We start from the raw sequence: 15,739 nt of genomic DNA, 5'->3' as shown, positions 1-15,739 counted from the left end.
GTAAGTAACATCTATTTCAATAGCTTACAAAAGTTAGACAGTTTACTTTTGAAAATCAAAAAACTGCAGATGGACAATATGTACTTTAAAGAATGCTTACATTTAAAAATTGTACCCAAAGGGCTCAGAATGTGGCGGTTCCCAACAGGTTTGGGCTGCAATTCCCCCTTCCACAAAGAACTGCTTAATATGTTTGATCGTCATGGGTTTGAATACCTTAAGCTGGTTATTAAACATAACCAAGCTGATATTGCAACATTAAGTAAGGAGGCTGAGGATCTGGATAAACTTATTGTTAATAATACATCACATAGAAATAATTTGTATGAGTATAACCGCATCTTGAAAAGCATTGAAAGTCAATTGGAAGGTATAAAAAATCGTAAAATGAAAAAGATTGAAAGAGATAGGGTGGTCTATGCCAATAATTCCACGTACCCATAACTCCCACATTCACAAATGTGGGATAGTAGGTACAGAAATAATTTGGCAGCTAATGAAAAGGAAGGTGACTATTTTTTAGACCAACAGGAAGAGTTCCCACAACTGAGGCGCTCGGAATATCTCAGAGCCAGGAACAACCAGAACACATTCCAGAAGGAAACCCCTCAAATGAATTGCGGGGAAGAGGCAATTACAATCAACATCAGAGGGGGAACATGAGGGGGAATTGCAGAGGGAGGAACCGTACCTGGAATTAAATCCTAGACCATATCCCACAATCATTGAGAACGTCACTAAGGACCTTAAAGTATTTAACTACTCTGATGTACCTATCTGTGAAAAATTATGTGATATTTTTTCTAAGGGTCTATCTTTTGTACCTGAACTAAAGTTGAATATTAGTCAAACACTGGTAGACCTGAAACTCTTTGTTAGAAAATTGAATTTAAATATGTTGTTTCAGAATGTCAGGTATACAGGGAACCCCCTGTATGTATCGAGTACTTATAACCCTCCCATACACCCCTCCCTACAGTTATTTGAACATCTCTGTAAGATTGGTCCTCATAGTTTAAATACCCTGAATTCTATGGATGTAGCCCAGAATTTGTCTAGTGATGAAAATGAGTTATTAAGGTCTATTCAAATAAATAAAGCGATCAGGGTTATGAAACCAGACAAGGGAGGTGGGGTTGCTATCATGAGCATGGAATTGTACAACATAAAAATGAAAACTATACTTGAAGGGTGTGTCTATAAAAGGGCATCACTAAATGAATTTAATGGGGCATTGAGAAAAATAAAACAATGAAATTAATGACCTCTTTATAGAGAGAAGCATTTCTATCGAAGAACTGAATTACATGCTTGTTTCCCACCCAAAAGTTGCTTGCATGTTTGGTTTACCTAAACTGCATAAAGATCTACATGACCCCCCCAATGAGACCCATTATAGATGCCCGTGGTTCTGCCATAAAACCCATAGCAAAGTACATAGACACCAGATTAAAGAAGTTTGTATCTTAAGAGAAAAGTATCTGTAGAGACTCATGGGATTTTCTACGAAGAATAAATCAATTAGATTATAGCGAAGGTGGTTATAGGTTCATAGGTTCATAGGTTCATACTAGGCTATCTGCCCTAGGGCATTTATAAGCCTAGCCAGAGTATGTTTGGCTTTCACCACCCATTTTAAATTAATTTTGCTATGCCCTTTTTCGAGGTTAGTATACTGTGCCTCTGTCTAACAGTGAGACAGAAGTGTACCCCGGGTAAACTTATGATCTCCCATCCACTCATCAAGATTCCTCTTAAAGAGAGTCAATGAGGGACTCTGCCTAACCTGGACTGGGATTTTATTCCAGAGTGAAGGGATCCTCTGGGTTATGAATCTGTCCCTTCAGCATGTCCTATTTATTTCAGTGCTGAGGTTCAAGTCTCTCGAGCGTGTAACTCGATGGGATTTGGATTTTTTGAGGTGCAGCATGTCCCTTAATTCCAGGTTGGACATGGCTTTATACGTCAGGCACAGGTCACCTCTGAGCAGGCGGTATGCCACTGAGTAGAGCTGGAGTTTCTTTAACCGGGCAGCATATGACATCTGTTTGAGCCCTTTGATCCTCTTGGTGAGGTACTTTTGGGGTCTTTCCATTTGCTGCAGGTGTTTGGTAAGTTACATCCCAAAAGGGGCATTGTACTCGATTATGGGCCTGATGAGGGATGAGTAAAGAGGCACGATGACCTCCCCTAATCCAGATGTGAATCCCTTCATGATTAGGTGGGCTATATAAAATGTTTTTCTAACCACTTTGGCCACGTGGTTGTCAAATGAGAGATTGCTATCAACTTGGGTCCCCAGGTCCCTAATTACTTCTTCTGTACTTAATGGATTACCACCTATGTGGTAATTTGTGGGCACTTTGTTTTTGCCAAAGGGGATGACTATACACTTTTTGGCATTTAGCTTGAGGCCATGGCTCTGGCACCAGTTGTCTGTTTCTATGAGGCCCTTTTGGAGGATGCTTGTGTCGGCTGGAGAGTCGATTATGGTGCCCAGTTTGCAGTCATCTCTGAACTTGGTCAGCCACAGTCCTTCTGTGTTGGCCTGTACCTCCGAGAAATATATACTGAACAAGAGCGGTCCCAGGACTGAGCCTTGTGGGATGCCACTTGTAACTGGTTTGGAGTCTGACATGGCTCCAGCAATTCTAACCATATGGGTTCTGTCCTTGAGCCAGTTTGCAACCCATCTAGTGACATAGGGGTTTATATTTAAGCTGGTGAGCTTATCTATAATGCCTGAGTGGGGTATTGTATCGAAGGCTTTTGCGAGGTCCAGGTAGGCTGTGTGGACCACCTTCCCCTCGTCAATGGCCTTGGTGACTGTTTCAAAGAAATCAACCAGGTTTAAGAGGCAGGATCTGCCCTTAACAAAGCCAAACTGGGTAGGATCTAGTGTCTGTAGGTCCCTAATATCTTTATTTATGAGGTCCATGATGATCCTTTCCATAGCTTTGCAGACCAAGCTAGTCAGGCTTATGTGGCGATAGTTTCCAGGGTCTGTTGAGGCACCACCTTTGTGGAGAGGGACCACTGTTGCTGTACGCCACTCTTTGAGTACATATCCTGTAGTAAGGCTGAGACTTGAACAGTAGTTTTATGTTTGGGTTTAGCTCTTCTTGGAGTTCATGTAAAACGCAGCCCAGGACACCATCTGGTCCCATTGATGCTGTGTTTTTTGCTTTGGAGAGGGTGGCTCTTACCTGAGCATCTGAGATGTCGTGGGGGCAGCACTCTGCTGGGATAGATATTTGCCCTTTTGGTGGGGAGGAGGGGGAGAAGTTTGCACTGAACCTGTCAGCTAGGATGTTGGTAATGTCTGTGGGTTCGGTGTATTTTTTGTCATTTTGGACTAATTCTGAGCATATCTGGGAATTCCCACCCAGGTTCCTAACATAACTAAAAAAAAGCCTTGTGATTATCCTTAATTTCCTGTGCAATTTTTCTCTCAAAGCTGGCCTTAGATGATTTTCTGAGTGCCCTTAGTTTTTTGCTAATACTGATCAGAGATGCCTTCCCTTTTTGGGATTTTGCTCCATCATGTAGCAGCTTCCTCCTTCTATTGTATAGTTTGTTTATGGCTGGGGTCCACCAGACAGGTCGTCTGCCTTTGGAGGATTGGGTCTTGGTTTTATTTGGGATTGCATGATCCATGCATTCCTGAAGGTGTTCATAGAATCCATTTATAAAGGATTCTGCGGTCTGGGCTGTATTTTCCACAGGCCCGGGGGCTTTGAAGGATTCCACCTCGGTTATGAGGAGTGTGAAATTTGCTTTAGAGAACTTTTTCACTGTGGTTTTCTGGGCAGAGGGTGGGGTCGGGATGTGAATATCCAGTGAGATCAGTTTATGGTCTGATCTTACCAGTGAGGGATACACTTCTGGTCTGGAGCATAGAGTCCCCATGTTGGTGATGATCAGGTCCAGTATGTTTTCCCCTCTTGTGGGAGTGGTAACAAGTTGTTCCATAGCATTTGAGTTTATGAATTCTAGGAACCTTTGGGCTAGGGTGTTGGAGCTAGAGTAATGCTCCCAGTCTATGTTTGGGTAGTTGAAGTCGCCCAATATAATGGTGTTTGGAGAGACCTTCATATTTTCCAGTGTTCTCAGGAAGGCCGAGTGGGGTTCCTGGGTTTGGGAGGGTGGTCTGTAGCAGGCTATAAACTGGAAGGCAGTTTTACCCACTGTTAGTTGCACATGGATAGTCTCTGATGCTTCGTGCTTTGCCACCAACCTGGAGGTGTGGGTATCTTTGATGAATATCGATACTCCCCCTCCTTTTGTGGTTCGGTGAAATGTTCATAGGTTCATAGGTTAGTACTAAGCTAACTGCCCTTTGCGAGCCATTTTAAGTTTAGTCAATTATCCCTTGTCAGACTCAAACCCTGCCCCTTGTGTTTGTAAGGCAAACACCTTAACCATTAGACCATCCTCCCAGCTGTCTTATTACTATAGATGTGAAAGACCTCTATACTGTTATACCCCATGAGATAAGGGTAGAATGGTTTTGTGAGTATCTTTTGGAAAAGAATGTACCACAGGTAAAAATTAATAATTTTGAACATCTATTAAGTATTGTTTTGCATAACAACTTTATTCTATTTGATGGAGTGTACTATTTGCAAACGGAAGGCATCTCAATGGGTTCAGCTTGTGGTGGGACATATGCTAACATCATAATGTTACAGTGGCAGAAAAAATATTTATTTAATTCAAATTATTTCTCCCACTGTATATGTTATACAAGATTTTTGGATGATATGTTTATGTACTGGGAGGGGCCAGGTGAGACTATTCCTGAGTTTTTAGAATATTTGAATGGGTGTACCCCTTTTCTTAGATTCACACATACGGTTGGAATTGATGAAATACCATACCTAGATGTGACGCTAATAAAAGATATAAGGTGTTTAAAGCTGAAATTTATCGAAAACCAACATATTCAAACAGCTTTTTATATTTTAGTAGCTCTCATTTCATTAAAAAGTAGACTTTACGAACATGTAAGAGATATAAGGAACAAGAAAGAAACAAATGCCTTAGCCAGACATAACATTGAATATCTTGACCATACTTTTAAATTTGGTATTTTGGAGACAATAAAATCAGATATAAGGGGTGGGTCATGGGCATTAATATTAGAAAAACAAGAAGCCCTATGGCAATTAAGGATGGATTCCCTGCAATGGCCAGGATTAAATGATAGTTTCTCACTTGCATGTTTTTTAAAACTAAAAGCTCTGGAAAAATGAAAATTACTAAGAAATGTTTTAAGTGTATTATATTTTAAAAATAAAATTTAAATAGTTGTTTTAGTGAATGTTTTAGGGAATGTATTGTATTTTAGAGATGAAATAAAGTTTATTTATTGTTTAAGATATATTTTACTAGCAGTGTAGTAAAAAAAGGGGGGCAAGGTTTTTAGGATTGATTGTATGCCTATTTAGTATTTAAATTAAGTGTGTTTTACTGACTGCCTATTTAGTATTTTAATGAAGTGTGTTTTACTAACTGAATTACTTTGAAGAAATCCCTGACTGAGCATGAACGAAAGCTTGTTCATACACTTGGTGTGGAATAAATTGTTTGTACTTTGAATCTACTGGTGATATCATCCTTGTTTTTACTCCATCAGCTGCACTCCAGCTCCGTGCGTGCCATTTTTTGTTCATTAGTGGTTACTTTGCATTTTTTTCTGAGTTGATGGCTTCTGGCACTGAGGAGGGAGATTCGATGATGCTATTTAGCCAAACACTTGCTGAGCTGAATTGCTCACTTGGCAAATTAACGCAGCATTTGGATATTCTTGAGAGAAGGCAACTTGAATCTAACATTTAATCTACTTCCGTAATGGAGCAGGAAGTACACACCCCCGGAGCTCAAACAAGCAGCAGGACACAACGATTGATCTCAGGGAACCAAAATGGATTTAATATTGATGGCATCCGGCCATCAGCATCACAGGAACATAGGGAACAAATGGAATCAAATCAGAATGCTGGAGACCAGAATTCAAGCAGGATAAATGGCTCTGTTAATAGACATGAAGCTGTTAATATTACTGAATGGCTACATGTGGATGGGAGTTTTTTGCTTGGAACTGATACTACACCTGTAAGTAACATCTATTTCAATAGCTTACAAAAGTTAGACAGTTTACTTTTGAAAATCAAAAAACTGCAGATGGACAATATGTACTTTAAAGAATGCTTACATTTAAAAATTGTACCCAAAGGGCTCAGAATGTGGCGGTTCCCAACAAGTTTGGGCTGCAATTCCCCCTTCCACAAAGAATTGCTTAATATGTTTGATCGTCATGGGTTTGAATACCTTGAGCTGGTTATTAAACATAACCAAGCTGATATTGCAACATTAAGTAAGGAGGCTGAGGATCTGGATAAACTTATTGTTAATAATACATCACATAGAAATAATTTGTATGAGTATAACCGCATCTTGAAAAGCATTGAAAGTCAATTGGAAGGTATAAAAAAATCGTAAAATGAAAAAGATTGAAAGAGATAGGGTGGACTATGCCAATAATTCCACGTACCCATAACTTCAACATTCACAAATGTGGGATAGTAGGTACAGAAATAATTTGGCAGCTAATGAAAAGGAAGGTGACTATTTTTTAGACCAACAGGAAGAGTTCCCACAACTGAGGCGCTCGGAATGTCTCAGAGCCAGGAACAACCAGAACACATTCCAGAAGGAAACCCCTCAAATGAATTGGGGGGGAGAGGCAATTACAATCAACATCAGAGGGGGAACATGAGGGGGAATTGCAGAGGGAGGAACCGTACCTGGAATTAAATCCTAGACCATATCCCACAATCATTGAGAATGTCACTAAGGACCTTAAAGTATTTAACTACTCTGATGTACCATTCTGATGTACCTATCTGTGAAAAATGATGTGATATTTTTTCTAAGGACCTATCTTTTGTACCTGAACTAAAGTTGAATATTAGTCAAACACTGGTAGACCTGAAACTCTTTATTAGAAAATTGAATTTAAATATGTTGTTTCAGAATGTCAGTTATACAGGGAACCCCCTGTATGTATCGAGTACTTAAAACCCTCCCATACACCCCTCCCTACAGTTATTCGAACATCTCTGTAAGATTGGTCCTCGTAGTTTAAATACCCTGAATTCTATGGATGTAGCCCAGAATTTGTCTAGTGATGAAAATGAGTTATTAAGGTCTATTCAAATAAATAAAGCGATCAGGGTTATGAAACCAGGCAAGGGAGGTGGGGTTGCTATCATGAGCATGGAATTGTACAACATAAAAATGAAAACTATACTTGAAGGGTGTGTCTATAAAAGGGCATCACTAGATGAATTTAATAGGGCATTGAGAAAAATAAAACAATGAAATTAATGACCTCTTTATAGAGAGAAGCATTTCTATCGAATAACTGAATTACATGCTTGTTTCCCACCCAAAAGTTGCTTGTATGTTTGGTTTACCTAAACTGTATAAAGATCTACATGACCCCCCCAATGAGACCCATTATAGATGCCCGTGGTTCTGCCATAAAACCCATAGCAAAGTACTTAGACAACAGATTAAAGAAGTTTGTATCTTAAGAGAAAAGTATCTGTAGAGACTCATGGGATTTTCTACAAAGAATAAATCAATTAGATTATAGCGAAGGTGGTTATAGGTTCATAGGTTCATAGGTTCATACTAGGCTATCTGCCCTAGGGCATTTATAAGCCTAGCCAGAGTATGTTTGGCTTTCACCACCCATTTTAAATTAATTTTGCTATGCCCTTTTTCGAGGTTAGTATACTGTGCCTCTGTCTAACAGTGAGACAGAAGTGTACCCCGGGTAAACCTACGATCTCCCATCCACTCATCAAGATTCCTCTTAAAGAGAGTCAATGAGGGACTCTGCCTAACCTGGACTGGGATTTTATTCCAGAGTGAAGGGATCCTCTGGGTTATGAATCTGTCCCTCCAGCATGTCCTATTTATTTCAGTGCTGAGGTTCAAGTCTCTCGAGTGTGTAGCTCGATGGGATTTGGATTTTTTGAGGTGCAGCATGTCCCTTAATTCCGGGTTGGACATGGCTTTATACGTCAGGCACAGGTCACCTCTGAGCAGGCGGTATGCCACTGAGTAGAGCTGGAGTTTCTTTAACCGGGCAGCATATGACATCTGTTTGAGCCCTTTGATCCTCTTGGTGAGGTACTTTTGGGGTCTTTCCAGTTGCTGCAGGTGTTTGGTAAGTTACATCCCAAAAGGGGCATTGTACTCGATTATGGGCCTGATGAGGGATGAGTAAAGAGGCATGATGACCTCCCCTAATCCAGATGTGAATCCCTTCATGATTAGGTGGGCTATATAAAATGTTTTTCTAACCACTTTGGCCACGTGGTTGTCAAATTAGAGATTGCTATCAACTTGGTTCCCCAGGTCCCTAATTACTTCTTCTGTACTTAATGGATTACCACCTATGTGGTAATTTGTGGGCACTTTGTTTTGCCAAAGGGATGACTATACACTTTTTGGCGTTTAGCTTGAGGCCATGGCTCTGGCACCAGTTGTCTGTTTCTATGAGGCCCTTTTGGAGGATGCTTGTGTCGGCTGGAGAGTCGATTATGGTGCCCAGTTTGCAGTCATCTCTGAACTTGGTCAGCCACAGTCCTTCTGTGTTGGCCTGTACCTCCGAGAAATATATACTGAACAAGAGAGGTCCCAGGACTGAGCCTTGTGGGACGCCACTTGTAACTGGTTTGGAGTCTGACATGGCTCCAGCAATTCTAACCATGTGGGTTCTGTCCTTGAGCCAGTTTGCAACCCATCTAGTGACATAGGGGTTTATATTTAAGCTGGTGAGCTTATCTATAATGCCCGAGTGGGGTATTGTATCGAAGGCTTTTGCGAGGTCCAGGTAGGCTGTGTGGACCACCTTCCCCTCGTCAACGGCCTTGGTGACTGTTTCAAAGAAATCGACCAGGTTTAAGAGGCAGGATCTGCCCTTAACAAAGCCAAACTGGGTAGGATCTAGTGTCTGTAGGTCCCTAATATCTTTATTTATGAGGTCCATGATGATCCTTTCCATAGCTTTGCAGACCAAGCTAGTCAGGCTTATGGGGCGATAGTTTCCAGGGTCCGTTGAGGCACCACGAGAGGGACCACTGTTGCTGTACGCCACTCTTTGGGTACATATCCTGTAGTAAGGCTGAGACTTGAACAGTAGTTTTATGTTTGGGTTTAGCTCTTCTTGGAGTTCATGTAAAACACAGCCCGGGACACCGTCTGGTCCCATTGATGCTGTGTTTTTTGCTTTGGAGAGGGTGGTTCTTACCTGATCATCTGAGATGTCAGGGGGGCAGCACTCTGCTGGGATAGATATTTGCCCTTTTGGTGGGGAGGGGGGGAGAAGTTTGCACTGAACCTGTCAGCTAGGATGTTGGCAATGTCTGTGGGTTCGGTGTATTTTTTGTCATTTTAGACTAATTCTGAGCATATCTGGGAATTCCCATCCAGGTTCCTTACATAACTAAAAAAAGCCTTGTGATTATCCTTAGTGTCCTGTGCAATTTTTCTCTCAAAGCTGGCCTTAGATGATTTTATGAGTGCCCTTAGTTTTTTGCTAATACTGATCAGAGATGCCTTCCCTTTTTGGGATTTTGCTCTATCATGTAGCAGCTTCCTCCTTCTATTGTATAGTTTGTTTATGGCTGGGGTCCACCAGACAGGTCGTCTGCCTTTGGAGGATTGGGTCTTGGTTTTATTTGGGATTGCATGATCCATGCATTCCTGAAGGTGTTCATAGAATGCATTTATAAAGGATTCTGCAGTCTGGGCCGTATTTTCCACAGGCCCGGGGGCTTTGAAGGATTCCACCTCGGTTTTGAGGAGTGTGAAATTTGCTTTAGAGAACTTTTTCACTGTGGTTTTCTGGGCAGAGGGTGGGGTCGGGATGTGAATATCCAGTGAGATCAGTTTATGGTCTGATCTTACCAGTGAGGGATACACTTCTGGTCTGGAGCAAAGAGTCCCCATGTTTTTGATGATCAGGTCCAGTATGTTTTCCCCTCTTGTGGGAGTGGTAACAAGTTGTTCCATAGCATTTGAGTTTATGAATTCTTGGAACCTTTGGGCTAGGGTGTTGGAGCTAGAGTAATGCTCCCAGTCTATGTTTGGGTAGTTGAAGTCGCCCAATATAATGGTGTTTGGAGAGATCTTAATATTTTCCAGTGTTCTCAGGAAGGCCGAGTGGGGTTCCTGGGTTTGGGAGGGTGGTCTGTAGCAGGCTATAAACTGGAAGGCAGTTTTACCCACTGTTAGTTGCACATGGATAGTCTCTGATGCTTCGTGCTTTGCCACCAACCTGGAGGTGTGGGTATCTTTGATGAATATCGATACTCCCCCTCCTTTTGTGGTTCAGTGAAATGTTCATAGGTTCATAGGTTAGTACTAAGCTAACTGCCCTTTGCGAGCCATTTTAAGTTTAGTCAATTATTACTTGTCAGACTCAAACCCTGCCCCTTGTGTTTGTAAGGCAAACACCTTAACCATTAGGCCATCCTCCCAGCTGTCTTATTATTATAGATGTGAAAGACCTCTATACTGTTATACCCCATGAGATAAGGGTAGAATGGTTTTGTGAGTATCTTTTGGAAAAGAATGTACCACAGGTAAAAATTAATAATTTTGAACATCTATTAAGTATTGTTTTGCAGATATTTGATGGAGTGTACTATTTGCAAACGGAAGGCATCTCAATGGGTTCAGCTTGTGGTGGGACATATGCTAACATCATAATGTTACAGTGGGAGAAAAATATTTATTTAATTCAAATTATTTCTCCCACTGTATATGTTATACAAGATTTTTGGATGATATGTTTATGTACTGGGAGGGGCCAGGTGAGACTATTCCTGAGTTTTTAGAATATTTGAATGGGTGTACCCCTTTTCTTAGATTCACACATACGGTTGGAGTTGATGAAATACCATACCTAGATGTGACGCTAATAAAAGATAGAGTATCTAAGGTGTTTAAAGCTGAAATTTATCGAAAACCAACATATTCAAACAGCTTTTTATATTTTAGTAGCTCTCATCGATTTAAGCAAAAGAAAGCTGTATTAAAAGGTCAATATGTAAGGGCTGCATGAATGGTATCTGAATTTGAAAGTTTACTAGATGAATGTGATCACCTGAAAGACATGTTTCAGAAGAGGGGATACCCCAATTCACTAATAAATTACGCAATGTTAGAAGTGGTAAATAAAAGAGAGAGGGGACATTTTAAGCCATTACTAGATCAAAAACAACACAAAGAAATAGAAGGGAATGACAGGCAGGTCATAACCAGCATAAATATACAATCACAGACTCAAGAAATAGGTCAAAATACTGAGACATCTGAGGAGAAGAAATTCAATAGTGCATTCATCACAATTTTTAATAAAATTTGTAAGAATGTAGCTGACATCCTATTTAAAAATTGGGTGGTATTAACTAATAATAGGGACACCAGAAATATAGTAGGTGAACTACCTACTACTGTATATAAAAAAGGCAGAACTATAAAAAATGTATTAGAAAATATAAATGTGAACCAACAAAATGGCTACATGAAAAAATGTGGGACCTGTAATTATTGTTGTTACATATATGAGGGTAGCTCATTTAACATCAGCAATACCATAATGAAGATCACCGGTAAAGGCACACGCACAACAGAGAAAGTAGTATATTGTGCAGTTTGCACAAAATGTCCATGTTTTTATATAGGCAAAACAGAGCAGAAATTAAAAAGTAGACTTTACAAACATGTAAGAGATATAAGGAACAAGAAAGAAACAAATGCCTTAGCCAGACATAACATTGAATATCTTGACCATACTTTTAAATTTGGTATTCTGGAGACAATACAATCAGATATAAGGGGTGGGCCATGGGCATTAATATTAGAAAAACAAGAAGCCCTATGGCAATTTAGGATGAATTCCCTGCAATGGCCAGGATTAAATGACAGTTTCTCACTTGCATGTTTTTTAAAACTAAAAGCTCTGGAAAGATGAAAATTACTGAGAAATGTTTTAAGAACATTATATTTTAAAAATAAAATTTAAATAGTTGTTTTAGTGAATGTTTTAGGGAATGTATTGTATTTTAGAGATGAGATAAAGTTTATTTATTGTTTAAGATATATTTTACTAGCAGTGTAGTAAAAAAAGGGGGGCGTGGTTTTTAGGATTGATTTTATGATTATTTAGTATTTAAATGAAGTGTGTTTTACTGACTGTCTATTTAGTATTTAAATGAAGTGTGTTTTACTAACTGAATTACTTTGAAGAAGTTCCTGACTGAGCAGGGACAAAAGCTTGTGCATATACTTTGTGTGGAATAAATTGTTTGTACTTTGAATCTACTGGTGATATCATCCTTGTTTTTACTGCATCAGCTGCTCTCCAGCTCCGTGTGTGCCATTTTTTGTTCACAGCCTCACATCAGGCTTTGTCCCTACTGCATTGTACACTGCTACAGTCATCCCTCTCCACAAATGAGGTGTGACTGCAGACCCTGGGAAATACCACCCCAACTGCCTGAGAAGTCTATTATGAAACGCTATGGAATGCATCTTCATGCATCTAATAAACAGGGATATGGGAATCTGCAGACTCAGAATCCTACACAGTTTTCTTTTGTGAAGGGTAGGTCATACCTGCTCAATCAACCTTGTGAACTTCTTGGAGTCAGTCACCTGAGCTGTGGATGAAGGCAAGTTGGCTGGCACATACAGCCTACACTGATCTGGCCAAAGCCTTTGATAACATGCCCCACTCAAGGATCCTGCAAACACTCACTAAGCTAGGCATCAACCCCTATATCACTAGGTGGATTGCAAACTGGGTCACAGATAGGACTTACAGTCTGGAAATTGCTGACTCCATGTCAGACTGTTGAGCATTCATAAGTGGAGTCCCACATGGTTCTGTCCTGGGTCCTCTCATGTTTGGTATCAAATTCTCTGAAGTCCATTCCAACATGAAGGGACTCTGGCTGACAAAGTTACCACAAAATTGCAAGTTGAGAGATATTATTAGCTACCCAAGTGATGTTGGCATCCTACTGAAAGGCCTCACTGAGACCAATGACTGGTGTCAGAGCCATGGCCTTAAGCTCAATGTCAGAAAATGTGTTGTCATACCCTTTGGGGAAAACCCTGTTCCCATGAATTACCACATCAATGGTAGTCCCCTGAACAAAGAAGGCGTTATAAGAGATTTGGGTACACAGGTTGACAGCAATGTCTCTTGACCACCACATTGCTATTGTGGTCACAAAGTACTTCTATGTGGCACATCACAGTACTAATGCATTAGCATCCAGGAAGGAAGAAGTCATTGTCCCCCTGTACTCTTCTTGACAGAGTGACACAGTTTGTTTCCACATACATATTCTGATGGATGTGAGGTAGGTAAATGAAATGTATATCCACATTTTCTGACAACAATCATATCATTACAGTGATTTTCCAGAGAAATGATAATAATCTGTAAAGCAAACCAGAATAAACCTGGACATCCTTAAACAATCCAGCCAGTTGACAGGTATGCTCAGAACCCCCTTCTGCAATGAATCTGGACCAAGGGTGGCTGGTGGGTGGAAGCCATGAAAATGGGGATGTGTAAGTTCATAGGTAGGTTTATAGGTAGGTACTAGGCTATTGGCCCTAGGGTCTATATAAGCCTAGCCAAAAAGGTACACTGGCTTTCGCCACCCAAGAAAATTATTTTCCTGTGCCCCTTTAGAGCAGAGCCACAGAGGTGATCCCTGGGGTGATTTTCCTATTTCCCATCCAATCATCAAGATTTTTCTTGAAGAGTGCTAATGAGGAGCTTTGTTTGATATAGATAGGTAGTTTTTTCCAGAGTATGGGAAGTCTCTTGGACAGGAATCTATCCATCCAGCATGTTCTGTTTATTGTGGTGAGAAGGTTTTGGTCCCTAGAGCATGTAGATCAGAGGGAATGGGATTCCTTTAAGTGGAGCATGTCCAACATCTCTGGGCTTGGCATAGCTTTGTATGTTAGGCAAAGTCTCTGACTAGGCGATATGCAACGGAGTAAAGCTGGAGTTTTCTGAGACAGTCTGCGTAGGGCATCTGTTTGAGGCTGGTAATCCTGTTTGTGAGGTATTTCTGTGCTCTTTCCAGGTGTTGTCAATGTCTTGTGAGGTACATACCAAAAGGGGTGTTGTACTCTATATTGGGTGTAATGAGTGATTAGTAGAGGGGAACAAAGACCTCTTTTTTTCCTGGATGAGAAACCTTTGGTGATGAGGTGTGCCATGCAGAAGGATTTCAGGACTACTGTGGCGATGTGATTATCAAAGGAGAGACTACAGTCCACCTGTGTCCTAAGGTCTCTTATCACACTTTCGGTGTTAAGTAAATTACTACCTATGTGGTAGCTCATGGGTACAGAGTTTTTACCAGAGGGGATGACAATGCACTTTTTGGATTTGAGCTTGAGGCCATGGCTTTGACACCAGGCATCTGTCTCAGTGAAGCCCTTTTGTAGGATGTCCACATCATTAGGAGTTTCGATTATGGCTCTTAGTTTGCAGTCATCTGCAAACTTCACTAGCCAAAGACCTTCTGTGTTAGCCTGTACTTCAGAAAAGTAGATACCAAACAGGACAGGACCCAGGACTGAACCCTGTGGTACTCCTCTTCTCACTGGTCTGAAGTCGGATTTGGAGTCTACTACTTTCACAGTGTGGGTTCTGTCAGTGAGCCAGTTGGCAACCCATCTTGTGACATAGGGATTTATACCTAATTTAGTGAGTTTATCTATAATTCCAGAGTGGGAGGTGGTGTCAAAAGCCTTGGTGAGATCTAGATAGGTTGTGTGAACCAACTTACCCTCGTCTGTGACTTTGGTGACTGCTTCAAAAAAGTCTATCAGGTTTAGGAGACATGATCTGCCTTTTACAAACTTGAACTGGGTGGGGTCCAGAGTTTGGAGATTACCAATGTGTTTGTTTATAAGTTCCAAGACGATGTGTTCCATGGCCTTGCAGACCAGGCTCGTTAGGCTAATGAGGCAGTGGTTCCCAGGGTCCATGATGGCTCCCCCTTTGTAGAGTGGGATTACTGTTGCTGTGCGCCATTCAGTGGGCACAAAGCCTGAGGTGAGGCTATGACTGAACATGGTGCTTAGGTGGGGTGCCAGTTTATTCTGTAGTTCATGTAGAACACAGCCTGGGATGTTGTCAGGTCCCATGGATGCTGTGTTCTTGGATTTGGAGAGTGTGTTTTTTACCTGTGCAGCCATGATTACAGGAACTTTGCATTCTTCCGGTATAGAGATGGGCCCTTTAGGGGGTGAGGGGGGGGTAAATTTAGAACTGAACCTATCCGTCAGGATGCTGGCAATATCAGTTGGTTCTGTATATTTAGTGCCATTGTGCTGTAACTCAGACCAGATCTGAGTGTTGCCATTGAGATTCTTGACATAGCTATAAAATGTTTTGTGGTTGTCTTTAGAATTAGTGGCAATTTTGTTTTCATAACTAGCTTTGAAGGATTTTATGAGGGATCTCAGCTTCTTACTGAGGCTGGTGAGGGAGTTCCTCCAATCATGGGATTTTACTCTTTTTTGCAACAGTTTGTTTCTTCTGTTTATGCCAGGGGACCACCTGATTGACTACCTTTTTTGGAGGATAGCATCTTGGTTCTGTTAGGGATAGCACGAT

The sequence above is a fragment of the Protopterus annectens genome, chromosome 4.part0, assembly GCF_019279795.1.
Source record: "Protopterus annectens isolate FY-2018-M chromosome 4.part0, PAN1.0, whole genome shotgun sequence".
Lineage (NCBI taxonomy): Eukaryota > Metazoa > Chordata > Ceratodontiformes > Protopteridae > Protopterus > Protopterus annectens.
Note: the sequence above shows the minus strand (reverse complement) of the source record.